We start from the raw sequence: 14,495 nt of genomic DNA on the forward strand, positions 1-14,495 counted from the left end.
GTTTCAAGTGTATATTTCAATAATACATCATTTCATTGTGTGTTCACCACCCAAACTCAAGTCTTCTTCCATTACCATATATTTGACTCCCTTTTACCCTTATTTATCTCATTCTTCCCCCTTTTTCTTCTGGTAACCACTAAACTTGTCTGTGTTTATAAGTTTTTGTCTTGTTTGTTTGTTGCTTTCAGTTTTATATCCCACATATGAGTGAAATCACTCTCCTGTTTTGTATTTAAGCAACAACATGATCTTTTCCCAGTTGTACCTTTGGGAAGATTAAAATTTTTTAAAATTTAGAAATTCTGAAAATAAGATAATCAAAAATTAAACGCAAATTTTATAATCTGTAAATATAGATTCCATTTAGCTAGTTTCCTATACATCAGTGTATGTCTATGTCCTCGTGTTAGAAATACTTTCCTTAAACTATTTTAAGTGATCTCTATTGCTTTCTAGGTAGGTTACTTTCCAAAACAGAATCTTATTAGAGAGCCTTTATTACCACAGTTTTGCAAATAGTTTCTATTAGCAATTTGCAACTTTAGTAAACATCATTACAATTTAATTTCCTTTAATTACTACTGATACCAAACTATTTTTTTTTAGATGCGTATTAGCCATTTTTTTTCCTGTGTATTTGTACATATTCTCTTAATGACTTCTCTTTCTGGTGGGGTTTCATAGGATTGTTTAAGTTTTACCTTTTTCTTTGTAGGTTTAAAGTAGGTTTGGTGGGAAATACATTTTGGTTTATCAATAATTATTGTTTCTCTCTCTTCCTCTTTCCTTCCTCCTTCCTTCCTCCTTCCTCCTCTTCCTTCTCCTCCTTCTTTCTTGCTTTTCCCATCTCCCTTCCCCTCTCTTCAACAATCATGGTTGACTGTGATTGCTGAGGGTTTAAAATCACCTCCACTACCCTGCCAGTGTCAGAATATTGGAAATGAAAAATCATGAAACATAGGTTTTAAATACTTTATTCTAGAATAGATGATGTAAACTCTTCATACTTTAAATTTGTTTTCTAAATATGTTTTAACTAAAAATGAAAATGCAATTTAAATTATTGTTCTAAATTTTTTTCCAGAGAAAAACATAGATTCAAAACACTTTCAGGATTTTCAGATTCTTTTGGTAATTACTCCTCCATACTACCTCACATTACATAAGGGCATAAAATTATATATATACACATATATATGTATATATATAATGTATATATTTCTTGCTCATAATTTATGTAGCCCATTGACAACAATAAGTAATTATTATTCCTTGAAGTTATGCATGTAAATAGGTTAATTAGAGCACAAGCTATTCTATATAAAGTATATTAACATCTCAGGAGACAAAGTATTCCTATAATTCTACAAAGCACACAATTTCTTGATTAATGAGAAGATTAAGCCCAAAGTATTCATTACTTAATTAAAATGTGTTTTATCCTAGGAAAAAAAAATAGTTATGTAAGATACCATTTTTGGATTCTATATGTATATGCTTTGTAATCCATTTTGATGTTTTTATCTCATTCTACATTACTTTAAAGAATTAACAAAATGTTGTAGTTCTAAAAATACATTTCGCAATGAAGCAATACTATGTGCTTTTGGTGAGATTTGTATTTTGTCATGCTAAATAGTGAAATATACCAGTTCCCCTCTGGGTAGTGTGATTTTATTTTTGGTCTAACCGAAACCATCTAAATGTCTCTTCCTTATCAAAAATCTTTTCAGAAACATTTTTTGAAATTTATTGAGTGTTTTTATTTTTTAACCACACTAAAATAAGATCAAATTGTTAAATAGAATTCCTACTGAAAATTCTAGTTTGCTTATTATTTTATAAACCGTGTAATATTTCTTTTTTTTACATGTAGCCAAGTATATTATAATTCGATTTATTCTTAGTTGTGAAATAAATTTTATTCTCCAATGGCAAATACACTTAATGGAAAAGAAATTATCCTGGTATTTATTTCATTGCTTCTGCCATATTATGAATTTGTACTTCCAGTTATAGCAGGATTTTTCTAAAATATCATCACTCTAAATTATGAAATACATGTAGTTACCTAAGCATGTGCCTTAATTTTTAAAGATCTCAAATCGATTTGCAACTGTACTGCATAGAACAGATGCTGTGTAAGTTTGGGTGAGATATTATAACTCACAAAATAATTTAGCATGGTGTAAAACTTTGGCATGTTTTGATAAAAGATAAAAAAGGAATAGATTCTCAAAGATTTGTTTATAAGCATAGTTTGGGCATCCCTCTTATGACATTTTTCTCTGTTATTATAGAGTTAGGTACCTATACAAAATACAGGTTGTAGTTTATAACAGTATATTACCCTATAATCTACAGGGTAGATTATAACTAACTAATTTGTGATACTGTCTTCAGTAAAAATATTTAGGATCTATGACTTCATTTGCCATCTCACTTTTTAATGGTGTTTTTAAAGTAAATAATTTATTGAGGTCTTGTTAATAATAAAAGTATTATATACAAATATATTCAATTATGTACAACTATAAATATGAATATTATAAGTACAAGTAGGTATCTACATATTTTAAGATAACATTTTTATCTTACATGATATTTTTCTAATCCAATTTTTCAAGATAATACCTGTATTTATATTAGTCTACTACTTTTAAATCCAAAATAACCAGGTTCTTTGGACAAGTACCATATTCCAATATAGCAGCTAAAGTATAGCTGTACATTGCAGTACCATCTGGTGACAATAAGACTTCTTACATAACCATCAGCAGTAGACAGCCAAGCACCCACGCGTGTCTAACAAACTGCTTTAAATTTGGTGCTGTGTTTTATTTGCATACTTAAAGGAGCAAACAAATATAATATTGTATTCACACAACTTGCATATAACAGAGAGCTTTAGAAATATTGTAGATAATAATGTACTGGAAAATATGAGATTTGGATATTGATGACATAGGTTTGATACCCAGTTTTGCTAGTTATTAGTTAAGTGACATGGACAAAACTCATTAAATCTCTTTCTGTATTGATTGGTTACCCCATTTCAGAATGTTCATAATACAAATATAAAAATATTGTTTGTATAAGTTGTAATATTTATTGTTTAAAGATCCATTTATTTGGCACACTTATTGAATGTGTAGCCCAAGTCAGGCAGAATACTGTGTGGCTCATGATATGGAGATAAAGACACACTCAAATAGGAGGTGCCTTTTTGGAACTCATAGTCTGGTGGGGACACAGAAGCCAATGAATAAGTGAATTAATAAGTGAATACATGCATGAACATGAGCCAGTGTCAATTTAGGGGTTTGAAATGTATTCATAACATAGTTTGACAGGGCACTGATCTCATGGTTATTTTTTTTCTGTGACCCAGAAAATACTTGCTGTTATCACCGAGGAAAGTTAAATTAGTATTTAACTGTTTATTAGTCACTGCTTACAGAAAGAGTGCAGTGGCTGATTGATCAAGTTTTAGATAATAGCGAGAAGTGGAGGTTCCTCTTTGAGCACCGATGTCAAAGGCGGCGATACCTGCAGCAGCTTCGGTGACGGCAGAGGGTCCCATGGCACTGCTGGTGGCTGTAGTTCCCGTAGCCAGAGGAGCTGCCCACAGAGTCCCCCTACACAGCATATGTAGGAAATCTACCTTTTAATACAGTTCAGGGCGACATAGATGCTATCTTTAAGGATCTCAGCATAAGGAGTGCACGGCTAGTCAGAGACAAAGGCACAGACAAATTTAAAGGATTCTGCTATGTGTAGCATTCGATGAGGTGGATTCCCTTAAGGAAGCCTTGACATAGGATTGTGCACTGTTGGGTGATCAGTCACTTCATGTGGACATTGCAGAAGGAAGAAAACAGGATAAAGGTGGTTTGGGATTCAGGAAAGGTGAACCAGATGACAGAGGCTTCAGGGATGATTTCCGGGAGGCAGGGGAGAAAGTGCCCACGTGACTGGCGAATTGGCCCCTGAATGGGGAGTCATTTTAGCGATTGCCCAGCTCTTCAAGGGTCCAATATGGATTTCAGAGAACCAGAAGAAGAGGAAAGAGCACAGAGACCACGGTTCCAGCTTAACCTTGAACAATTGCAACACTCAATCAAGTAGCCAATCCCAGCTCTGCTATCTTCTGGGAAGAAGGGCCCAGAGACCATGAGCAGAATGAGCTTGCAGTGGGAGAGAGGATGGTATGGGGAGAGTTAGAGTGAGACTGCAGCCTGGCCAGCCCTCTGGACCCACAGTCCTGCAGTTACCATTCCTGCACCTGACCTATGACCTCCTTTCTTATAAAGTAAACACAGAGCTTGTTGGTGTATGTCAGCAGTTAACAAGTGATTTTTAGTACATTTTTGGTTTTGCTGTATTTAGTGCATATTTTGTGCTTTCTTTTCCTTTTATTATTGCCACCCTTTCTCCCATTTTACTTCTGTCCTTTATCCTTCTTGCTCCTTATTTCCTTCTAGCACCTGAGTTTGTCTAGAGGGACAAAGGCAGCCACCATGTGGGAACTCTTGTGATAGAGGTGCTGCTTCATTTTTCTCCTTTACTTTCTCTTTTTATTTCGAACACCTTGGCCAGACTCCAGTCATTTTCTTTGATTTTTCTCAGTGCTTCTCTTCTGAACTGCATGTTGAGTTCTATATTGCTGTGACTTCCACGAAAAAAAAAAAAATCAAAAATTGGATAGCCCCTTGTTTTTATTCTGTGATCAACATACAGAATTTAAGACACCTTGTTTTCAAAATAAGATAAACTATTTGTTGATCCTTGCAAATTCTTTCCCCTCCCTATTAATAGGTAGTCCTGTGTCTGTTTCCCCACCCCCACCCCATATGGATTATTCAAGCAGAAGAGGCTCAAATTTCAAACAGTGAAACCTAAAAGAAGAGTAATGTGAACGTTGGTGGGGAGTACACATAGATCAATTGAATGCACTACTGTGATCACATGTTTTATAATTGCTTTTTCAATACCGTGTCCAAACTGGATACTTCCTTTCACAGGCTGTATCACAGGCTCCTCTGTCTGGCTGGATGTAGCAAACTGTTGCTATTGGTTTCCTTTCCATTAGTCACAGGTGCTTTGGGGGACTAAAAGGTGCTCGTGGTCGTGGTGGTGGTAGTGGTGGTGGTGGAGGTGATAGAGTAGTGCTAGGCTGACTTTATAGTGTCGACAATGCTTTTTCTGAATCCCCATTGTCTGTATTCTGCATCTCTCCCTTGTGTTTATCTGTTCCCTGGAATAGTAACAATGCGATACTCTGTTTCCCACCATCCGTTAATTTTATAATGAAAATGGGCCTAGAATCTGGCGCTTTACCATTTCATTTGATGAACTGAGAATTTTACTATGCAGAGCTGTCATGAACCATTAAATAATTGATGGGCGGCTATAAGCTACTAGGTCTCACCTTTGGGACAAAGTTTACTGTTCCCATGTACAGTGTTCAGCATTTACCCAGGACTTGGGGGCTAGGCAATAGCTTTTGAGCTTGATCACCTATGTGTGAACAAATAAAATTCTTTATCATCCGAGTTTCAGTCCATTCCATTGGGAGCAATTCGGAGTCAGTCAGCAGCTAGAAACTCTTACGAACATGACTAGAGGGCTGAGGGGTAGCCTGGCCTGTGCAGCACAGTGTGCTTAGGTGGAAGTTTGTCACTGGCTGGCATCCTTGGCTTCTCTTACTCTGTCTTTGTTACAAGTCTCAGCAATTTACAGAACTCTCCCTTCCTTCCTCCTGTCATCTTTCCTTCTGAAATAAGAACCATTTATGTAACACCAATGCTTAAGAAAGACATGTATTATGTGGTTGTAATCAAACCTGATGCTTTCAGATGACCTACTTACATTTTCAGTGTAGAAAAGATTAAGAACAAAACAAATTCATCTAAACTTCCGGGCAATCCATTTTACTTTTGAATGTAAGAATAGAATTCCAAACACACTCAGCTAAATGACAGAAAGCAAATCAATGTATATATTTTGTGAATGATCTTTTAAATAAAAGAGAACCTTACATAATAAAAAGAAAAGTAGGTACTAGCTCCCCCACTTTATAACATATGACTTGAGACATATTCCTCATCTCCTCTTAGCATAGATTTTCTTAAATTTAAATTAAGGGTAATGATAGTACTTATTTGCTAAATTATAAGAATTAAATAATAATATAAAGCGTTTGGCTTAACATTCAATGCATGTGACATTTTATCCTTTTTATTCTCATACCTCCCAGGACAACAATGATGTTAAGTAGTTACCATTTTGTATTTTATGTATATCATGTAGAGGTAGCAAGTCTTCTTTTCTTGCATCTTATCTGCTTCCTGACCTACTTTACTCAGTCCAAAATATACAGTTCTGCACACTGCAATAATGTACAAGTGACAAAATAAATGAAAAATTCAAAACAATACTGATTGTTGTCACTTATAATTATTGTCATTAATATAGAGTTTAATATTTTCATAATTATATAGTCTGGCACTATTATATTATTTTTGAGGATAAAAAATAATTGAGACATTTAGCACATTTGCTTATGTATCAAAATATACTTTGCTACTAAGTGGTAAAGCTGAAAATAGAACATATATCTTCTTAACGGTATTCTAGCATGTTTGCTCAAACGTTGTAATTTATTATACGACTTACTGATATTTGCAAAAATTTTTGATTTTTATATTGCTTTAATTTTTTTAAAGTAGTAACATATCAGGATGATATGCCACTAACGTTTTATTTGTTTAAATGTATTTTTTATAATTTTATATTTAATAAACTCAAAATATTTTCTTATAAATAATTTTATTGCTTCTAATTCATGACTTCTGTTGGAATATTTTACTTATTTCTGAATGTTTTTCTCAAAATGCTATTTCATGTTTTAAAAAATTGGCATGTTAATGCCAAAATTATGGTATTTATTCTAAAATAATTTATATTTTTATTTTTATTAGTTTGATAACTACAATGTATTAAAAAGTATAATAATATTTTTAAAAATTAACCTGAGTTTTTTTAATCACAGACTATGATTGCCTCTATGAAAATTTTCCACTCAGGAAAAATTTGAGACAGAGAAAAAATTAAATTAGTAGGATGTGATATTTTATCACATGGAGACTTTAAATTTATTAGTAGAAATATAAACTTTATTTAACAAATAACAATAATTTAACATTGGAAAGCACGCTTATTTAACTTTCCGTATTCTACTTAATATCATCTATCTTGGTGTGATTTTCTTTATGTTTACCCTGCTTGGGCTTGTTGAGCTTCTAAGACCTCTAGATTTATATATTTCAACTTTTTTAAATTTTACAATTTTATTTTCAAATATTTGTTTCTTTTTAAACTCTTTTCTCTTCCTGATCTCTATATTACGTATTGGATCACACAAAAATATCACATGAACTGTGACCTTTTCTTTTTTTTTATTTCATATCACTATCTCCTTACTATCCAGTAATTATTTTCCTAAAGCATTTTTTCTTGTAGAATTTACATTTTCTTTTTCTTTCCATTTTATCTATTTCTATTTTTTATTATCCTTTTTGTTTCCTCCTGATGTTCATGTTTCTCTTTAAGTCCTTGAATGTATTTATAAGTGCTGCTTAAAGTGTATGTTTCTTTAACTCTGTCATCTACGTGATTTCGGGATCACATTCGTCTGCTTCTTCATAGTGATATTATGCTAGACTCTACGTTTGAGCAAACATGCTACTGTGGGGTATTCGTATATTGTTTTCCTTATTATAATGTCATATTTTCTTTAGATGGCAGTTAATTTACATATTTACATGCAGATCAACTTAATCTTTTCAAGGCTTATTTTTAGGTTTTTAAAAAATGTGTTTGTTTTGAACGTGTCTAGAAAAGTTATTTAATCTAGGCTTACCATATCCTTACTTTAAGCCATGACTTTCCTGGATTCTATACTGATTGTCATGGTATCTAACAATGTGTCCCCAGTCTGATAGATTGAAACTCTAATGTGTCTCTCCCCTAGGTAATTTCCAATAGCTATTCAATATATAATTCCCTGGTAGTTATCCTCTCTCTGGAAATTGTACTTTAACTGGCCTGAAAAACTCTTGCCCTGCAAAAGTGCAGCTAAGTATTCAGTTAAAAACTCAAGAGGATATCTATGTTAATTCCAGAATTTTCCTTGTCATCCAATATGAAATATTTTCATGTATTTTGTTTAGTTTTATAGTTGTTTCTGGCTATCCCTTCATCATGGCCAGAAGCAGCCCCTTGTCAGTCCCTTTTTCAATAAGATTTTTTTTTTCTGTTTAATGTTTCTGAATCTTGTTATTAATGGTCTTTCGCTATCTTTATTATTTCTTGTTTTCAATTTTTGGGTGTTTATAATGTTTTCTTTCCCAACACACTCTATCAACTCCTAGCTCATTAATTTTAATTTTTTATGGAACTTGAGTGGGTTAATTAATTATTCCATCAATTTCTATTTTTCTCATTTTATAAGCAGTGGAGGGAAGGATTTAAACCAGAATGTTTACCTCTGTAATTGCTTGGCTCTTTCAAATTGCTAAATTCAGTCTTGAAAGCATGGTTTCAGTGGTTGCCCAGTCAGGTCTCATAGGGTACAAAAATATTTCTCAGAATTCAGCGTGCCCAAGTAGCTCCAATAGCTTGTCATCATCTCACGAGTAGGATTTTATTGCTTCCTGCTTCAATGCTCTGCCAGTGAAGTTATCAGGCTAGTCTGTCTGTCACTCCTTTTGACTGTTGCTAACTATATTCCCTCTAATTTCTTTCTTTATCATATCTATTGGCTTATTGCTTTTGTTTCCTAATGGCTTCTGCTGCTTGTCATCTGTCTCCATATTTTTCTGCATTTTATAATCTTACTCTCTGTTAATTTCTATACATTTAACCCTCCCTCATTAGAAATTATTTTATTACATTAAAATATCATGATCCAGGACCAGTTACCACTAGTGAGTAGAATTCTTGTGGCAGTGTAACATATAAGTCTCCGGAAAACCATATATTTCTGTCATGGAATCTATAAAAGCTCCCCGCTTTATGCATGTTGGTCAAACTGGTATAGCAAGGTAACATGATACCTACCATGGTAATTCTTTTATAAGGAACTGCTTTGGAAACTTGTTCAGAAAGGAGCTTATTATTGTGGTTTCATCAGAGTATTATATTCAATACAAGCACAAAAACCATCATCTTTCTTCTAACTCTTCCTTATTAATGGTAACTTTCTTCTTAAGTAAATAATAATATAGATTTATATGTGTTTTATTAGTTGTGTATATATGGGTGTGTCTGTGTATGTAAAACCCTCCTTTGTTTCTCAAATGCCTAATAAGGACAGTCTAACCCAATACATTTAAAAAATAATGAGATCTTGATTCATTCAAATTAATAATAGTTTCTTTTCTTGTGAATTAAATATTTGTTATTGTCATTATTATTTTCTTTATATAATGTAACATAATAGTTAATAGCAGAGATTTTGGATTCACACCAGATTTGAATTCAAATATTATCTCTACCAACTTTTAACTTTCTTATTTAAGTGATACCATTTACATGTTCTGAGGCTGGATTTAACTTTCAGATTCTTTCAAGTATTAAATAATATAGTACACTTGAATACAGTTTATAACAGTACCCAAGTTCCTATGAATTCAATTAAGAATCTGTTATTATTATTAGACCCATAATAGAATCTGTTATTATTATTAGACCCATCTTTGAGTAAAACTAAAGAGGAAAAAAAATGATAAGCTACTGTTTACATATCTAATATCAAGAGTTATGCTATTATCATTATGTTAATTTAAATTGGGAATATCTTTACTTTTGACAGTATAGAGATTATTTGACTGAACGTATGAAATACCATATATAGTATAGCTACTCAGCCTAGCCATTAGATAAAGTTGCCAAGATTAATTTCAAAGTCGTTAGTGTTATGTAGGAAGTGATATATTTATATATTCTAGAGGTATAACACTTGCAACAAAAGCCACTTACCAAACATCTTAAATTTTAACTATAGATAATTCAAAAACAATCTGGGCTTGTAGGAGAAATGCAAAGTCCTCAGAGATTTGAGAAAACTAGGTCAGTTATGTTATCTTGTGATTACAGGAAGATACAGTAAGTGACTGTAAATCTTAACTAGCTTTCATCTTGTAAGCTTAAATCACACTCTGAGGAAAGCAATTCATTTGTTTGCTTTTAGGTAACATGTATTTTCTCCTTTATTACTGATATCACAAACCTATATATCATTTTAAGAAGGTTAAATACTAAACAAACTTAATTGATAATCTTTTTCCTTCAATAAAATAATATCATTGAATACATAGCTGAGGAATTAAAATATAATATATCTATGCAGGAACAAAAGCAGTGAACTATTATTTCTAGAGATAGGAACAGGGATTTAGTTGGAGTTTGGTATCATCATTCTGAGTCTTTACTGAGACTTTCGGTCGGAGAATAATAACTATAAATGTAAAGCATGACCTCATTTGGAAATTTCTTCTGTATCTTTTACTATATTGTTTATAGAAATACTAATGAGGAGAACATACGTTCAATTAAAAAATATGTCACATTGATTATATATTCACATTATACTTATATGATTTTTAAAGGGAGATGTTACTAGCATAAATGTTATATTCCTGACTTTAGGAAATTATAAAACAGACTATCTATATAAAATATCTTCAGTGTTATATTTTTAAACTAATGCTAAAATACAGTAGAGGGTTACCGTCAACTCTTTTATTTTCTCCTTATTCTATTGTGTGAGTGGTAACAAACAAAATTATTTAAATTCAAAAATAGTAGTTAACTACAAAAGATTTGTACTTGGGACCTACAACGATCTTTACTGAAGACAGAGTATATTGAAATCATTTCTATATATGATAAATATTAGGATTATAATGGTTTCTTCCAAATTATGTACTGTATCTTAATAAAGTTCAAGAAGCAAAGTATAGTTTTGTGAAAATGTCCAAAATATTTCTGTCACTTGAAATAGACAGTAAAGATGGTTTTTAAGACAGATTGAAGTTTAATTTATGAAAGAAATTAAAGCCAGCATCATAAACCATTTCATCAATATTCCGGACTCCTGGATTACAAGTAGGGTATCAATGAAATAAAAATGTCTTGTTTCCTTTTTCTACCAGTGCCCTAGTTGCAATTGCCAAAGGTAACTACTTTCAGTCATTTTTTTTTCTTAGTTTTTTTTTAATTGTTCTCATCATTTAAAAAATAGTTATGTATTTTCTGTGTTATCAAACATATGTTGACTGTATTGGCTCCTCACTCTGAAAGGTGAGGAATTCAATTAACCCACACAACCTTCTCTGATCTTTCACTTTCTTAAATTTTTACTCTAGACAATTATTTTTAAAATTCCAGTGCTAACCCTCATAACTTTAAGTCACATACTTATCTTGATTCATCATCGCTAGGCATTACTTTATTTCCTACCATACAATAGGAAGAAATCATTAAAATTTTAATTTAATTTAATTTAATTTAATTTAATTTTAATTTAATTTTATTTTATTAATATAAAATATTAATTTTATTTATTTCTCTACTTATCCTCCATCTCCCAATTTTTGCTGAATATTACATTACTTATATATTGTCAGGGTTTATAATATTAAAATTTTTGTGTTAAAATTGTCAATAGGTTAAATTTAAAAATTAAATTGCAATATAGAAGAAAATATAATATATTTATGTAGTTAATTTTTATTCAAAACCAAGTGATTATTGGGCCTGTAGAGTAGTATTTACAGTACTATTTCATTAGTACTGGGCCACTGAAAAAACAATATTCAAAACATTGTAAGCAAAGGAGTTTTACTTTTTATAAACTGTCAGATGCTCAAAATCATGCCTTCGGTTAGATTCATATGTGTAGAAATATTTCTTTTTTCCCAAATTATCTTTATTTCTGTGAACAAAAAACACCACTGTCAACAATAACAACAACAAAAACCCATATGTCAACAATAGCAACAACAAAAACCCATATGATTACATTTCATTATCAAGAACATCCAGATTTTTTTATCTCACACTCTTTGTTAAATAAAGTTTATTTTTTTCTAGGAGACATTGCAGTCAGCCCTCTAATTTTATTACCTCTTATTTTATGTTATTTCCTTTTTCTAAATATATGCTGTTTCAATTTATTCATCTTAATTCTTCTCTTCGATCTGTTGATTTTCCTCCAGTGCTTAGATATTTTTAATAGTTCATTCATATTGTTAAATATATTACTCTATTGACAAATACCAGTAGTTTGTAAAGGATTTTGAGTAATTGCTATATTTGATTAATGACACCTCCTAAACTTTCTCAAGTGTCAAAATAGTGAAGATATGATGCTGGAGTCAGGCAATTTACTGTTTTTTTTACTGTTAGATGCAAGACATTGGCTAACTGGTTCAGAATTTCCAAAGAGCTTTAATTAATAACTTTTGTTAATGATTTGGTTATTTTCACAAGTCTTAACATTATTCGAGTTTCCAAAAAATCTTTGATATGCTATCCAATTTTATCATCTTATCAAATTTTTCAAGTAGAATGGGTATACATGATTATTAAACTTTATAAATTATTAAAACTCTGATTAAATGACTTTACCAAGATATTAAAATGATACATCTAGAGATTCAGAAAATCTGCATATAAGTCAAATAAATATGTCAATTTTTGTTGAAGAATAAATGAAATTCACTGTTAGGTTTGTGAATGCTAACTTCACAAATAAATATCAGTCCAGATACTATTCTTCACTATCAGTCAAGTTACTATTACTAATAATAGTAGCTACTGGCTACTACTCTTAACAATTAAAGTATGAGTTCATTTGGAATCAGGAAAACAAAGAATATAGACTTTTGAGTTTTTTAGTACAAATAAACAATGTGTTCTTTTTTTATTGCAGATTGAATTTATAAATTATCTTGCATTCCTGACATGATTATAGCAAAACATCTGCTTGTAGCTTATAAAAAAGTAAAATACACAAACACTTTGAAAGAATAAAATGTGCAATAAAGATTGAAGAGATGGGCATTATAAATTAGATATAATAACAACATATTTTAGAACAAGGACAGTGTTAGGACAAACACCTTATTTGTAGCAATGGAATGCTAGCTTGCAAAATTGAAAATGAAATATACTTATAATTTTTAAAATATCCATAGAATATTTTTGTTATCATTCTTGTATGACAGAAAATTGCTTGGGAATAAATCCAGATGCTTACAGATCAATTATGTCAGATTTTGAGCAAAAAAAGTTTTATCACTTGGATATAACATTGCATAACATTTATGTTGCTTCACTAAAAAAGTATTTGAACATATAAGTGATAAGAATTGGTCAATAAATAGAAGTTAACTGAGAACTTAAAGTAATGCTCTTTAGCTTCAGGAATTCATGGCAAAATGTTTTTTTAGAAATTTTGTAAAGCAATATATCTATATATTTTACATGCAATATATACATTTGCGATGTATAAATGTACATATTTGCATTTTTAACAAAGCTCATATGCTGAGGAATTTGATACTACACAGATACTATAATATCATGTTTTATTCATTTAATTTATGTTTTGTCCTCTCTGGTGGACTCCTATTGTATATCACAGTATTAGCAACTATAAATATTAGAATATCAGTGTGTCAGAATATTATATCTTTTCTAACAATAAAATCTTATTAGTCTTAATTTTCAAGACTTACTGATTTTTGTTATATTTTACCCAATTTCCAATAGAAAAAAATCTCGTGTTCACATGTAAATGGTGGCATCATGGGAATTATTCCTTTAATGCTTCCCTATATTTCAATTTTATACAATGAAACTTAATTTTATAATAAAAAATAAAAGATTATGTTCTAATAATATTAAGATCAAATTATTTTCTTAAAATCAACACTTTATTGTTAGTCATTCAGCAAACATTTATTGTTTCCCTTTTTCTAGAGACTGTGTTAGGCACTAAGATTACAATGACTTCTTGTTTATTGGAGAACCAATTGATAAAAGGCAACTAAAATACAAAAAGAGAGGTGCATTTTTGTAAGCAGATATAGAATGCTACTCTGCCTAAAAATAAAGAAGGAGATTTGGTGGAGACAGTGATGTCTAAACCAGTAACTGAAAATGCGTAGAAAATAATCAATAAAATTATTGACAGAAAGACTTTTCAAGTTCAGGGTGTATTTATAAGAATTTGATTCAGGAAAACACCTGACTTCTTACAAAAATGTTTACTAGTCCGGAAAACTAGCCCATTAAATGAAAGTAGTTTTAAAAACAAATAAAACTAGAAATAAATACAAAATAAAAGTGAGTTGATTATTTTTTTATCTTAAAATTTTTGTTTATCATCAGAGGTCACTGGAGAACATCAAACAATTTTT

General features: G+C 30.9%; 1 protein-coding gene and 1 pseudogene across 1 annotated transcript in view; both read left to right on the top strand.

Moving 5' to 3' along the window:
• SGCZ (sarcoglycan zeta) overlaps positions 1 to 14,495 on the top strand; it is a 274,769-nt gene that overhangs the window by 118,566 nt on the left and 141,708 nt on the right. The window lies entirely within an intron of this gene.
• LOC105295555 lies at positions 1,589 to 4,232 on the top strand (annotated as a pseudogene).

Source organism: Pteropus vampyrus, unplaced genomic scaffold (genome assembly GCF_000151845.1).
Source record: "Pteropus vampyrus isolate Shadow unplaced genomic scaffold, Pvam_2.0 Scaffold108, whole genome shotgun sequence".
Classification (NCBI taxonomy): Eukaryota; Metazoa; Chordata; class Mammalia; order Chiroptera; family Pteropodidae; genus Pteropus; species Pteropus vampyrus.